The sequence below is a fragment of the Tamandua tetradactyla genome, chromosome 16 (genome assembly GCF_023851605.1).
Source record: "Tamandua tetradactyla isolate mTamTet1 chromosome 16, mTamTet1.pri, whole genome shotgun sequence".
Lineage (NCBI taxonomy): Eukaryota > Metazoa > Chordata > Mammalia > Pilosa > Myrmecophagidae > Tamandua > Tamandua tetradactyla.
The window spans coordinates 10,394,618-10,410,346 of NC_135342.1; the positions used below are offsets into that span (position 1 = coordinate 10,394,618).

The 15,729-nt window shown below is 46.0% G+C and overlaps 1 protein-coding gene across 1 annotated transcript in view; it reads right to left on the reverse strand.

Moving 5' to 3' along the window:
• Window positions 1-9,915: 9,915 nt before the first annotated feature.
• Window positions 9,916-15,729, reverse strand: part of LOC143658779 (uncharacterized) — a 77,502-nt gene continuing 71,688 nt past the window's right edge. The window contains exon 8 of the transcript XR_013163302.1: window positions 9,916-10,006. The gene's annotated coding sequence lies outside the window, so the exon portion shown is untranslated. The remainder of the gene's footprint in view (window positions 10,007-15,729) is intronic.

A 15,729-nucleotide genomic window follows, 5' to 3' on the forward strand; every position in this document is an offset into this window, starting at 1 on the left:
TCTTCCAGGAGGGGGACAGACAACAGGGAGATAAATGAAGAAATTCTGTAATAGCCATGTAAGTGATGTGCATAAACCAGATTAGAACATAAGGAAAAAGAGGACCATTGAGGCAGGAGTTCTATTTATATTGGTCTCAGAGGGGGTGGGTGGCAGAGTAATATCCTCCCCAGATGCCCAGGTGCTCACCCCTGGGCCCAGTGACCATGTCACCTGACATGGCAGACGTGACCAAGTTAAAGATCTTGCTTAGGATGGAGAGGTCATCCCAGATTATCTGGGCGGACCCACTGCCATCATACAGGTCCTTATAAGTGAGTCGCAGGAGGGTGAGAGTGAAAGAGCCGCTGGAAGATGCTGAGCCACTGGCCTTGGAGGTGGAAGAAGGGGCCGTGAGCTAAGGGATGCAGGCGGCCACTAAGAGCTGGAAAAGGCCAGGACACAGATGCAGCTCCAGAGCTGCCAGGAGTGCAGTCCTGCTCACAGCTGGAGTTTAGTCCGGTGAGACCCACTTTGGACTTCCAACTTCCAGGGCTGTTAGAGAATAAATATGTCATTTGTTACAGCAGTAATAGGAAACTAATGCAGGGGGCCTCTTTGAGGAGCTGGCATTTGGGCTGAGACCCACAAGATGAAAAGTCACTAGCCACACAGCTCGCAGCAGCCTGCGTTCCAGGTATGGAGAATGACACATGAGGGGGCTGAGGTAAGTCTGGACATTTTTCAGGAACCGAGAGACCAACGTACCTGGAGGGGAAGGAGAATGGAGGGGGAGCACGTTTGTTTCTTTTACCTAAGAGGAGGAGAGGTCATTGGAGGGTTTTAATGGCCAGATAGGATCTGGCTTCCATGCTAAGAACTTCGTTCTGACTGCTCGTGGCAAACAAAACGGAGCTGCTTATTGGCAAGAACAGAAAAGGGAGGCAGGTTATGAAGAGTCCCATGAATTGAAGCGAAAATACCAAGACAGAAGCAGCTGCATGTGGGAAAGCTTGCCCTCCACCCTTGATGATTTTGCCCAGGGTTTCTCCCTTCCCATTTGCTCCAGAGGCATACTCTGTGGCCTCGTCCCGTCAGCTGTATGGGGCTTTGCTTAGTTCACAGTCCCCCCAAATAGAAATCTAACTGGATAACTTCAGACTCCGTGTCTCACTGGTTGTGGCCAAAGGGGTTCGGCATCATTGCACGACGTGGATCCTTCCAAACAGCCCCTCACCAGCAGCAGCGGCAGAGAAATGCTCCTGAGAAGGTTTGTCATGGGAGGCAGTGAAGTGGACACACCAGCAGACACGGGTTTTTTTCTTCAGCACCTTCTGAGTGACCTCTAGAAAGGCTTTCACTCTCTTCGGACCTCAGTTTCTCCATCCAAAAAAATGGGAGAATTGGGACATAATAATCTCCACGTGCCAACTCAACCCTGAGATTCTGGGGGTGAACACCAAGGTACACCTAGAAAGTCACATTAGGACTACACTGGAAATGGGGCACTCTAGAAAAGGAATAACATTAGAGAATTATATCAGGAACAAAGCACCCAACCAAAAGTGGCTTAACAAATAAAAGAATTTATTATTTCACGTAATGTTTCCGTTTCTCAGCTGCTAAACCAAAAACCATACAGTGGTTTGGCTTAACAACAGGAATTTATTGGCTTACAGTTTAAGAGGCTAGAAGGCTTGCTTACTCCTGTGGCTGGTATCTTCTTCTTTTTAATTTTTTAATTTTTAAATTTTAGAAAAAAATATGATAAGAAAGAAACACAAACATTCTTAACATATGATCATTCCATTCTACACACATAATCAGTAATTCACAATATCATCACATAGTTGCATATTCATCATCATGATCATTTTTTAGAACATTTGCATCAATTCAGAAAAAGAAATAAAAAGACAACAGAAAAAGAAATAAAACAAAAACAGAAAAAAAATTATACGTACCATACCCCTTACCCCTCCCTTCCATTGATCACTAGCATTTCAAACTAAATTTATTTTAACACTTATTCCCCCTATTATTTATTTTTATTCCATATGTTCTATTCATCTGTTGACAAGGTAGATAAAAGGAGCATCAGACACCAGGTTTTCACAATCACACAGTCACATTGTGAAAGCTATATCATTATACAGTCATCATCAAGAAACATGGCTACTGGAACACAGCTCTACATTTTCAGGCAGTTCCCTCCAGCCTCTCCATTACATCTTGGATAACAAGGTGATATCTACTTAATGCATAAGAATAACCTCCAGGATAACCTCTCAACTCTGTTTGGAATCTCTCAGCCATTGACACTTTGTCTCATTTCACTCTTCCCCCTTTTGGTCGAGAAGGTTTTCTCAATCCCTTGATGCTGGGTCTCAGCTCATTCTATGATTTCTGTCCCACGTTGCCAGGAAGGTCCACACCCCTGGTAGTCATGTCTCACGTAGACGGGGAGGGTGGTGAGTTTGCTTGTTGTGTTGGCTGGAGAGAGAGCTGTGACTGGTATCTTCTGACTGGCCAACAATCTTTGGAGTTCCTTGGTTTTTCCTTCATATGGTGGCATCTTCTCCTTTCTCTTACAGGTTCCATCTTCTGGATGAGCCCCATATTTCATTTGCTTATAAGGGCCTCAGCCATCCTGGATTAAAGTCACCCTCATTCAGTTTAGGCACACCTCACTAATATCATCTTCAGAAGTCTTACCTATAAATAGGTTCATACCCATAGGACCGGGGTGGGACCAGAATGTGCCTTTTGTGGGTGACATGACCCAATCCCCAACAAGCCCAAAGAGAAGGCAGTAACATGGTTGGTGCGATGCATAAACAATGCCAGATTCTTTCCAGACTTTTCTGTGCTATCCTCTGCATTCATTCATTCACTCATTCATTCAGCGACGATTTGTTGAGCACTTAGGATAAATCAGGCATTGTTCTAGGCACTTAGGATAGTGCCTTTCTGGAATTTACATGCTAGTATGGGGAAGAAACCCCTTGGCTTTCTCCTTCAGACTTGTAGCCATGTGGTTGTAAAACAGCTGCTGCAGCTCCGGGCATCACATTCTCACACAACCATGACAAAAGGGAGGAAGGAAAGTTTCTCCTGGCAGAGTTCTTTTCATTTGGAAAGAAAGTCGTTCCCAGAATCTATCGCCCCCCAGCACAGACTTCTCTTTGGATCACAATGGCCACTCACTGGTGAGGGCACCATGTCCACGCTCGAGCTACCAGGGAAGCCGGGAAAATGAGCATTTTCAGTCTAGCATGGGTTTTGGTCTCAGCCAACACGGAAGAGAGGGTGAGAAATGGTTGTTGGATAGACAGTCCAGGTGTGAGGGAAGCAAACAATATCGATATAATGTTCACCATCACATCCCCATCTCATCCTGTGCCCAGCCATTTATAAGTTTCCACAACAATATGGGGGCACATTCCACAAAGGTTGGGGTGTGGGGCTTTGGGATACTGACCTGGTCAATACACCATCCCTTGATGGTGACAACTGCCCTAGGTAGGTGGGTATTGCAAAAACAGGGGCAGAGAGTAGTGGCATCATTCCGAGTGACAGGCGAGTCAAGGTCAGAATAGTAAAGAAAATTAATTTGATTTAAAATGTAGGAGCAGAATCCTAGCTAAGGGGTAACCTTGAGCACGCTTTCAAAATGATACTGTGATAGCTAAGCTGCTTTTGGAAACCAGTGAGAGAAAACTCACACTGTCTTAGGCACTAAGAAAAGTTTTAATCTGGCACTCCAAGAAGTCTAGAAAAAAAGCAGATCCAGGCACAATGCATAAGGATCCATCTCCATTTCTCACTGCTTCTCTGATTCTCCCTCATGTCTGTCCATCATCCTCACGGGCAATGTCTGCTGCGGTTCCAGGATCACACCAGGTTACAACAACAACAAAAGCATCCAGAGGAAGCAAGAGGACCCCTCTCCATGTCTCTTTGAAAAGGAAGGGAACTCATGCAGAAATCATCCCAGCAGGATTTCCTTCATTTTTATCGGCCAGAATTGAGTCACATGCCTTTGCCTAAACCAATCACAGGCTGGGAGGATGGGATCCGCATGGCTGATTTGGACCAATCAGCTTCCCTTTCCAAGGCGGGGACCAGATTCTTCCCTCTGAAACCTGAATCTTTGGGAGGAAAGCCAGCTCTTTGAATAAGCTGAGGATTCTCTCATCAAAGGAGAGAAGGATGGATGTTGAGTAAACAGCCAGTAGTATCTGACGCAGGCACCTGTTCCAATTACCTCGGTATTGCACACATAAGTGTGCAGCCTGAAGAATTTTCACAAACAGGACACACCCTGTTAACCAGCCCCCTATTCAAGGAGCAGAGCATGGCAGCCCCCCAGGAGAGCCCCTGGGATCCCCTCTGCAGTCACTACCCACCAAGCGTAGCGACCACTTCTGCCACCATAAATGAGTTTTGCCTGTTTACGAACTTAATGCAAATAACTTGTAAATAATCTAGGGAATCTGATTTTTTATGTTAATTTTGTAACTTAATATAAATAAATATATAAGTAAAATAAATTATATAATATACAATTATAAATAAAAGTTACATGATTATAAATGTACAAGTACAGATAAAACCTATTTATATGAATAAAATTAAACAGTTTATTATTTTGCATCTGGCTTCTCTGGCTCTAGGTTCATGGAGTTTATCCACACTGTTGTCTAGAGTTGCAGATGTTTCATTGTCATTACTACACTGGGCGCCATGGGGTAGAGGCACTGCGATTAATTTATCTATTTTGCTGTGAATGGGCCTTTGGGTGGTCTCTAGTTTTCTCCGCAACTGTTTGAGGTAAGGTGCTGTTGTAACAGCTGCTAAGGCTGCGCTGAAGACGTTAGGAGATGGGTGCGCGCTCCTCAGCTGGCATTGCGGGGAGCATCCCAGGTCCAGGCCAGGCTCACGGTGGGCGGTGTGTGGACTCAGAGGCAGGAGCTGATGTTTCGTAGCCTTGTCTGGCTTGGCAAGCCGGGTGCCACAGAGATACACAGTCACCCCACACAGACACGCGGTGAGGTGCCCCCTCTCGGCCGCCCGCGCTGTATCTGCTCTCGCCAGGTCGTCACCTATTTCCTGAGCCCAACCATGGCTTCGGGTGGCAAGTCACCTGGATAAAGATAGTCACCCAACAGCCGGGCGGCCGTAAGTTCCAAGTGACAACACGGGAGCTGACACCTATCAGTTTTCCTGGGAAGTTCCTGTTTGGCCAGTGAATGATAAGGGGGAGAGAGTTATGTTTCAACCCTCCCCCTCTTCTCACCTGGGTAGACCAGCCCGCTGCACGCTGCACGCTGCACGGTGAGGGTAAAAGCAACAGGATAAAGATGGGACAACAAGGGTGAATTCCTTAAGCACCTGCTGCAGGTACGGAATTAAAACAGGTGGATTTGGCACTGGGAGAATACATTCTGGAGCTCTGGGGTGGAGCAGTTGCTGTTTTACCTGCTAACTGACATAGAGTGGGATGCAGGAAATTAAATTTTTGGGTACAGAAAGCTGAGCTAAGACATTCCTTGGGCAGGATGGACTTTCCCTTCTTGGATAAAGATGCGTCATTTCCAGCACGGCTGACTGCAGGAGGAGACTGAGGTCTGTGTGGCTGTTTCCAGCATGGTGGTGGGAGCAGAGAGCAGGAGAGGGCTGTGAGGCTGCAAGAAATACGTTTCTTGCCCTGCCAGATATGAAGACATACTACAAAACTAAATTGCTGTGGTTTTTTTTTTTTAAGTGTTCTGTTAGTGCAAGAACTGACATGTGAACCAATGAGACAGAAAGGAGAGCTCAGAAAGAAACCCCTGGGAAATTAATATGGTATCAGTTACTATGTGGGGAGTCAGTATATGAAAAAGGAGCAACCCATACTAATGTAGAAAAGTGATATGTTTGGTAACTGGCATAAAGAAAACTAGCTCACTGTGCGGAGAAAAATAAACCTGGATTACCATCTAAACCACACACAAAAGTAGATGCATTAAAGACCAATGTGTGAAGATAAAGTTAATAGGAGAAAGTCAAGGAACATGACTTCTTAAGACTTCAAAAGCATAAATCATAAGACAATACATTATTAGCTTGACTATATCAAAATTATGAATTTCTATTTTAAAACGGGTAAACTAGGGAGTTAATAAAGCATTTGTCAGAATGGGAGAAGTTACTGTAACATCCAAAACCGACAAGGAATTAATATCTACAATATGTAAAGAGCACCTGTGACTGAACAAGAAAACGATGGGACACTCTTACGGGAAAATGAGCAAATGACACAAACAGGCGATTTGCAGGAGCAGAACTCCAAATGCTTATGAAGAGATGTTCAAATTCAGTAGTCATCAGAAAAATGCAAAATAAAACAATGACAAGATATCACTTTATACCAATTAGCAGGGAGGACCACACCGGTAGGGGGAATAGTGTCGAGTATCAGCATTGAGGGTAGTAGAATTCTCCACTTCTGGGATGAGTGAGGTGCCTCCAAGTCTAAACACGGATCTGGCATCATTTCATCAAATTAAGAATACGCACACCCTATTACTCAGCAGCTTCTCTCCTGGCTATGCACCGCAAAGCAATTCACACCCACCCACAAGGGGACACGTACAAGGATGTGCCAGGCGCCAGGTGCTGTCGCGTGCCCATCACCAGGGAGAGACTGGCAGGTGAGGTGGATGCCACCTCGCAGCAGTCGGATGTGACAGGGCGGACTGCGTGAGCCATTCAGAAATGTGGATGGGTCTAAAACCACGCTGCTGCTTGGAAAGGAGAATGGGACACATGATCCAATGCCAATTGCATGAAAATCCAGGCACAGGAGAACCACATTACACACTTTGTAAGACTGAGGAAGAGTGGGAGGAAGGAAGGAAGGAAGGAAGAAGGAAGGAGGAAGGAAAAAGGAGTGGTAAATAAAAGAGGGATCTGTGCCAACTGGTGCTGACAGTGACGCATGTGATACCTAACCTTGACACCTAAGTCTAAATAGAGTAAAAAACAAACCTGTCAAATTGTCAAAAGCATACACTGCATGCACGGCATCATGAGATTGAGCCGCCCTCCCACCCCCACCTCAACCCCCATGGGGTAAGGAAAGCAGTTGTGTGTTCCGTGTTTCCTGCCCTCTGTGGCCAACTCATTCTGATGAAATTTTACATGCTTGCCGTGTTAAATCAGACACTTAATCTGACCCATTCTCGACTGTGCAGTGCGGACTCATCTCGAGCCCAATTCTGGAGCCCCTCGAAATGGACAGGATGAAGCCAGGCTCTCCAAGTGGTTGCCTCAGAGGGAGGAAAGAGTCAGAAGGTGTGGCTTGGAAAGCTGATGAGTCTCTGCCACGTGCCTTGGCTCTTGGGTGGTTGGTCCTGGCTGGAAACCAAGGTCAGGGAGTAGCCCCAATTTTATTGATGGGAGAGGCCTCCCCATATGCATTCCACATACCAGATAAGCATCTACTTGGTGGCTATGGAGAGGTTGGCTGTGGGCTACTATTCATTAATAATAATAATAGAATGCTGACCACGGCTATTATTTATTGAGTGCCAGGCACCTCGCTGCGTTCGCTGCATGGCATATCTCTCCCAGTCCTGCCAGAAACCTCAGGGAGGGGGTCCTTGAAAAGTCAAGAGGCCAAAGAGCAGGGAGCTTGGGTGAATTTGGTTCAATTTCTGGAACTGACAAGTGGCAGAGCTGGGATTTGGATCAAGGAAGTAGGAGTCCCAAGCCCAGCCAATAACCACAGTGCTTGAGCCAACAAAAGCAAACATGGAGCAAAGCCGGGAGAAGTGGGATGGTGGCGAGCAGGGCTGGAGGAGGGGTGGGGCAGGGAAGCTAGAAGAGATTTCAAGGCCAGAGAGCTCAGAGTGAGCTAGTGTTGGAGAGCTTTAAAGAGAGAACGACCAAAACACAGAACCATAGAAAAAAGAACTGAAAGGAGACTTAGGCAGATGGAGAGGAGGTCAGAGATAGATATGATGGGCAGATAAGAATGGATGTATCGCTAGATACGGATGATGGATGGATAGATAGATACAGGTAGGCGGAAGCATAGATAGATAATCGATAGGTGGATAAATAAATATAGATATGATAGATAGATGGGACTGAGAGAGATTCCGTGCCAGGGAGAGGAAGCTAGCATTCAGGCATTCCTGGGTCAAGAGTTTCGTTGGTGCTTCTGAAGCCCTTTCTACTCAAACCAGGGAGCTTGTTGGAAATGGATATTGTCAGCCCTGCTCCAGATCAACTCAATCAGAAGCTGCCTTTTAACAAGATCCCCGCGGGATTCGTGTACGTGTTAAAACACGAGAATGCACCGCTAAGCACTCAGGCAGGAGTCATTTTAAACCCAGTTGTTAGACTCCACCATTCACTCTGCAGCGCCACCTTGAGGCCGGTTGAGGAACTGACCTGGGGAAGCCGTGGGCGTGGCCCGGGCTCGGGGTGCCCAGCCCTGGTGCCAGCTCCCCCCAGTCTCACTTTGGGCGGGTGGCTTGACTTCCCTGGGTCTTAGATGGGTCAGACTCCTCCCCTGCAACGGCAAGACGACGATTCGACCTCAGGCACAGCGCTTGCCCCCGAGTTGGTGCTGAAAGATATTCTGGCCAACTTCAAGACGCGCCACCGTGTCTGAGACGGGACTTGGAGACAATGAAGTGATGGGTTAACTGGATTCAGGGGAAGGCGTCTATCTGTCTGTAAGTTCGACAAGGACGCTGGAAGCTCCGAGGACTCATCTCCTCCACATGAAGAGATTTAACCCAGATCTACCCTACGCTAGAAGTCCAGATGGCCAAAGAGCCTATGAAGAGATGCTCGGTATCGTTCATCAGGTGGAAAGGGCAAAATGAAATCATCACAAGACGCCACCTCACACCCACCAGAGTGATTAGAAATTTAAAAAAATGTTTAACTCCAAAACGTGCAGCCAGAACTCTCATGCACTGCTCATGGGATGGTAAAATGGTAAACCACTTTGGGGAAAGGTCTGGCAATTCCTTACAAAACTAAATGGACAGCCCCCCTGTTTTCGGCCCCCAACCCCACTCCTAGGTGTTTCCCCAAGAGAAATGGAAGTGAACATCTGCACAGATTTTTGTACGGAATGTTCATAGCAGCTTTATTTAAAATAGCCCCAAACTCGAAGCAACCCAGGTGTCTGTCAGCAGGAGGATGATAAACAAACTGGCATATTCAAACAGTGGAATACATCTCAGCAATTAAAGGGGAAAAAATTGCTGCTTACGTGAAAGAACACGCGTGAATCTCGAAATGAAATAAACTTTACACAAAAAGCCCGTAACTTAGGTTTCCATTTGCACGACATTCCGGAACAAGCAAAACCAGTCAAAGGTGGAAAGGTATCAGGACGGTGGCGTGTCTTGTGCATTACCGTTGGGGACTGACTGGAGACTGGCGTGAGCGAGTTTTCTGGGGCGGTGGCATATGTCATATATCTTAAGAGAGGTTTCGGTGACACAGTGTATGCATCTGTCAAAACTCATTGAAAGGCATTTAACTGAATGTGAATCATACCTTTAAAAAGAGTAAATGACATTTAGGTTGAAGGGTTTCAAGTGAAGTTCTACGATGTCTTCAGATTTCTCTAAAATGCATAAAAAAAGAGACATGGATAAATGGATATAGTCTGATGTATGGTAAAGCAGGTATGGTAAAACGTAATGGTAGTATCTAGGGAGTGGGTGTATGGATATTCACTTTAAAATTCTTGTAACTTTTCTTGTGCTTGACAATGCTCTTAATAAAATTGTTGGGAAAAAAAATCAGATGTGTCTGCTTGGGTTGCAGTGGCTGAGCCCCTTCCCTTCTTTACTGTCACCACCTCAGCCTAAGCTGCTATCCTCTTTTCCCTGGACATTCATTCACTCAGCAGATACTTACTGAACACATACTATGTGCCAGGCCCTGGTCTGGGTTCTCAGATCCCAGCATTGAACAAGTCAGAAGTCCCTGTGTCCATGTAGCATTTTTCCTAGTGGGAGAGATTGGCAATAAACACATACAAGTATTTAATATATCAATAGAGTATCAAATGTTATGAAGAACAAAAAAGCAGGGTAAGAAGAGGGAGAGTGCCTGGGAGGGGTCTATTTTTCGGTCAGCTGGCCAGGAGAGACCTCTCTGGGGGCGATAATCTCCTTTGTTGCTAGACACTCATTATGGTTTCATTAATCAGGTTTTAGAGCAAATTCAATATTTTGTATCAAACATAGCGTATTTTTTACTTTCATTTGGACCAAAAGTGAAACAGGGTGAGGTCATCAGGAATCACAGTTTCTGGCACATTATCATCAAGTCCTCTCTCTAGTTTTATCATATACTTATTTTTTTTCAATCAGGTTTTGCCCCGTCCCCTATTTCTATTTCTTTCCTCCCCTGGGCTGGAGCTAACTACAACAAGGTGAATGAGGCATTTGCTTCAGGTGCAAAATTTAAGGGAGGATGCCAAAACAAAAACACTCAATGAATAAGACAAATCATATTTTAATGCAATATTTTAAAAAAATCAAAAGTAATGTAAAATAATCCATACGGAAACTTGACCTTCCAGGATTCTCTTTGCTCACATCACCCTAATCTGAGTTCTGTTGGAGTTCGACTTCATTTTAAAATTTAATATTTTGTTCTTTGATTTTTATGTTACTTTTGAGTCTCTTAAATATTGCATTGAAATATTTTTTTATTTTGATCACTGAATTCCGGGCTCAAGGCATCCTTCACTTCTCTTCGTATAAGCCCACGCACAGGCAACCGCACTCCTGTGTTTAATTTGCATCTTTGTGTGAACATGTGTTTCTAACAAAATGTGTGTTTTTGTTTTGTACACGTGTGTTTCTGATGCACGTTGATGATAGCAGGTCATATGTCCCCAATTGTTCCTTAATTGCTTTCATTCCGAACAGTGTTTCAGGATTCGTCCACAATGCCATCTGCACCCACCCGTCGTTTCTAACCGCAGCCAAGACCTGCACAGTTGTCCCAACACATCTCACCATCCGCTACTCAGAGACGCCCGCTCGGGCTGCCTCCATCTCCACAGACAGCGTCGTGAAAAACCGCTTTATACATCTTCCCTTCAGCACCGGGGGTGGCTTGAAAACAGACCCACAAATTCTTCGACACTGATTGCCCACCCTGCGAGGGTGGGTTGCATGGAGCAATTATCTTCTAACGAGTAGATCATGGCGGAAGTGGACCTGTGTGTTCTTAAGACATGCAGGAAGGGGGCGCTGCTGCTCCCTCCTCTCTTTCCCCCTCCCTCCCTCTCTGTCACTTGCTCTGCGGGAAGCCGGCTGCCATGTTTGGAGGACACTCAAGCAGCCAAAGGGTGGGGTCCACAGGGAGAGCGGCCACAGCCAGGGCAGGAGCTCCTGGACAGTGGCTCCTCCAGCCCCCTGGAGCCTGCCCCACATCTCGACTGTAACCCGGGAAGGGATCTGGAGCCTGAAGCACCCAGCTAGGCAGCTCCTGGCTTCCAGACCCTGGTGAGCTGTGTATTCGTGCTGGTTCTGGGTATGAGAACAAATAGGACCTCGTACCCTCCAGAATGCCTGCACCCTCCACCTTCCACCAGCAAAACCTGAGGCTTCCTGTTTCTCACATCGCTGCTACCACTTAGCAATCACCAGCTTTCTGTGGCAAGCTCAGTGTAAAGGAACACCCTGCCACATGTAACTCAAAGTTCTCTAATAATTTATGGTCTTGAGCATTTCTTGACATGCTTGCAAGTGAAACCATCACATATAACTTTCAGAAAGCATAAACTATTCTGAAACAATCACTTTGATGACTGGTTTTCCAAACACATCAGCAAGTTTTGCATAATCAGCATCTTCGTTCATAGTTTACATTTCATGGATGATAATAATAAACCCACATCACCAGGGAGCTCCAGGCAAACAATAAAAATAAAAAACAAACTATGCAGGAATTAATTTTGTGACAAGATATCGAGTATGATCACTTTAATGAGAAACTGGCTAAATTATTGTTGTGCTGAGGCCGTTGTTTGCTTTGAACCTTTACAACCGATTGATAAATATGTTTTAACTGCTACCTTATTCTCAGAAGCATTTTCGTCAGCCTTTACCTCCCAAATGTCCTCATTATGTCCAATTGTAACATGTGGCTTAAGTTTTTCTTTCACTTCAACTAGGGCTGAATTAAAGTATTTGGAGATTACAGTTGTCTCTTTCCTCGGGGCCAAAAGGAAGTATAACACGCAAACAGTGGTCCCTGTGTAAACCGTGGACTACAGTTAATAGCACAATCATTGAAATGTTTTTCATGAAGCGTAACAAATGTACCACACCAATGCAAGGTGTTAATAATAGGGAGGTAAATGGGAATACTGTATTTTATGTGTAATTTTTCTATAAACCTACAACTTCTCTAATTAAAAGAAAAACAACATTAACAGGGAAAAAAAACAAAGGAAATGGAACATTCAGCCCAGATTTGACCACAGAGACCCTGGAAAATAATTCCGAAGGGAGAGGTAGATACAATTTGATCTTGGTCCTGAAAGCTGTGTGTCTGCATGTGTTTCTGAGTGTGAGAGAGTGAGTATGTATGGGTGTATGAGTGTGCGAGTGACCGTGTGTGCCTGAGCGTGAGTGTGTTAGCGAACACTGTGTTTCTGAGTGTGCATGACTGTGAGACTGAGTGTCAGAGTGCCCTGTGAGAGAATGTGTGTGTATGAAAGTGTGGGCACACGAGTGTAAATGAGCGTGTCTGTGAGTATGTGACTGTGGGTGTGTGATTTTATGTGTCTGTAAGTACCTTTAGGCTCGTGAGATTGTGCATGGATGCGTGTGAGAATGTGAGTGTATATCTGTGTCTCCGAGTGTCATGAGAATGTGTGTTGAGTGTGTGTGTCTCTGCGTGTTTGTGAGTGTGTTAGCACCATTGTCAGAGCTGAACTCGCCCACCAGTCCCAGACCCCTCACTGTCCCGCTGCCCTCCCCAGCACACACGCAGACCCCGCTGCCCTCCCCAGCACACACGCGCAGACCCCTGCCCCAGCACACACGCGCAGCCCCCGCTGCCCTCCCCAGCACACATGCGCAGGCCTCCGCTGCCCTCCCCAGCACACACGCGCAGCCCCTGCTGCCCTCCCCAGCACACACGCGCAGGCCTCCGCTGCCCTCCCCAGCACACACGCGCAGCCCCTGCTGCCCTCCCCAGCACACACGCGCAGACCCCCCTGTCCCAGCACACACGCGCAGCCTCCGCTGCCCTCCCCAGCACACACGCGCAGCCCCCGCTGCCCTCCCCAGCACACACGCACCCTCTTGGCATCCCCACAACCCCCAGGCTAAAAGTTTCCAAACAAAAACTCGCTGAAGGCGCCTGAATCACAGCAGTGGGGGATCCAGGGGCTGGCATTTTGGGACCTTGCTCCTTGGCCCCCCTCCCACTGACCCCCTGCTTTCCACCCCCACCTCAGGAAGTGCTTCCATCTGCCTCAATAATAGTAATAACAGTTATTCCTCACTCCCGGTGGGACACAGGAAAATGCACGTAAGGCACCTAAAACAATCCCCAGCGCGTGCCAGACGCTCCAAGTGTTGGCTATTATTATTTCTCCTGTTGTTGTCACTACTTACAAAGCGACCCAGAAGGAGTAACTGCACATAGTTATTAAGCATTTTCCCTCTGTCTGGGACTGTTCTGGATGTGACACCAAAGTCAATTCATTTGATTCAATCCACACACCTTAAGAAGCAGGATGGTCCTTGTGCCCATTCTACAGATGAGAAAACTGAGGTGGAGGAAGTTAAATCCTTTCCTTAGGGACCAAAACATGCCATCATGGAAATTTTCCAGCGTGGACAGAAACAGAGGGAAGAGTACCTGGAGCTCACGTGGACTCCCCCCACCCCACCCCCCAGCCCCATCTAGTTAGAGGGAAACCCTGGGGTAGACTCCTGTCTGGCTCCAAAGCCTATAGTCTCCCACCCATCTCCTCCTCCCTCTGCCTCCTCATGTCATGTCCCTTCCGGTTGTCTCTAGCACTTCTACATCTTTAACCTAACCCTGAGTCCCTTCCTAGGCCCTTAGATCTATGTCCTACTTTCTTCGGCTCCTTTTGGCGAAGTCCTTAGAATCCCAATGGGTTGGGGAAGGCAGAGTCCCCAGTGGCTGGGCGTGTAGAGTCCCAAAGCGGTGGGGAGGGTAGAGTCCCGACAGGGTGGGGAGGGCGAGGTCGTTAGGGGAATTGTGAGAGGGGGCTGGAGCCTGGGAGCCCGAGTGCAAGCCATGTCGGGAAGGAAGGGAAACAGAGGCATCACTCGGGGGCCCAGACAAAGGGCTGGGACAGGAGGTAGCATTTGGGGCCAGGGGACATGCCATCCTCAACTGATACTCAAGGAGAGCCAGAGGGGGCTAAGTCCTGTATGGGGACCCAGAGGAGACCTCTGGAAAGAGTCATGGAGCCAACTCAGGAGAGGATAAAGGAAACCAGCAGGACGCCGTCTTTCAGATGTGTGTTCTCCCACACACATTATTTTGAAGCAAATCTCAGCCATATTTTATTCCTTCAGAAAATATTACCCTCGACTACATATCCCTAAAAGATAAGCATTCTTAAAAACCATAACCACAATACCATTATCATACCAAAATTAAACAGTAATTCCTTAATATCACAAATATGCACTTGGTGGTCACATTCCTCTAATTACCCTATAATTTTGTTACATTCTTATATATATATATTTTTTACATTATTTGAATCAGGATCCAAAGAAGAGACATATGCTGCCTTTGGTCAATATGTTTCTTACCTGCTGTTTATTCTACAGCTGCAGTGTCCAGTAGGGGACCCTTTGCCACCTGTGACTACTGAGGGCTGGAAATGTGCCTATTTCAAACTGGGATATGCCATAAATGTAAAATACACGCTGGGTTTCAAAGACTTTAGAATGAGGAAAATATAAATGATCTCACAAATACTTTGCGTTGGTTGTGTATGAAATGATAAAAGCTCTCTGTGTTGGGTCAAATAAAATATGCTATTGAAATTAATTTCAGCTGTTTATTTTTATTTTTTTAAAACATGGCTACTAGAGAATCTAAAATTTTTAAGTTTGTTACATATTTCTGTTGGACAGCACTAGATCTATAAGGCTTTTTCCTCTGTCTTTTTCATTCACTCCATTTATTTATTTGTCGAAGAAAATTTGTCTTCACCCTGTGGAACTCCCCACATCTTGCAATCTTTTGGGTTCCCTTAACATGTCCCCCCCATCCCCTGGTAGTCAGATAGAGAGGTGGTGTCCAGTACAGGCTCAAGTTGGGGTAAAAATATATCAAAGCTGGTGCACAAAATTGAAAAACATATTCTCTAGCTGCCTGTCTCTGTGATGTTAGCATTTTGGTGTTGTCAGTCTGACCCACCTATTTTAAAGTTTCCCATCTGCTTTCCCCCAACTGATCTCAGCAGGCAATGATAATCATTGCTTGGATCCATTATCCCATTCAGGGTTGAAAACGGTGACTTAATAATTCTAGCACTCTTCTGCACTTATGATCTAGAACTCCTCTGTAAAGAACAGTCTCTTATCAACTATTTGGTTACAATGAGGAGTACCGAGGTATAATGGAGGAAGAGAACATATATATCCTAAAACCTCACCATCCAGAGAAAAACAATATTGACATTTTCGTGTGTGTGCTGGAAAGAGTCAGGCT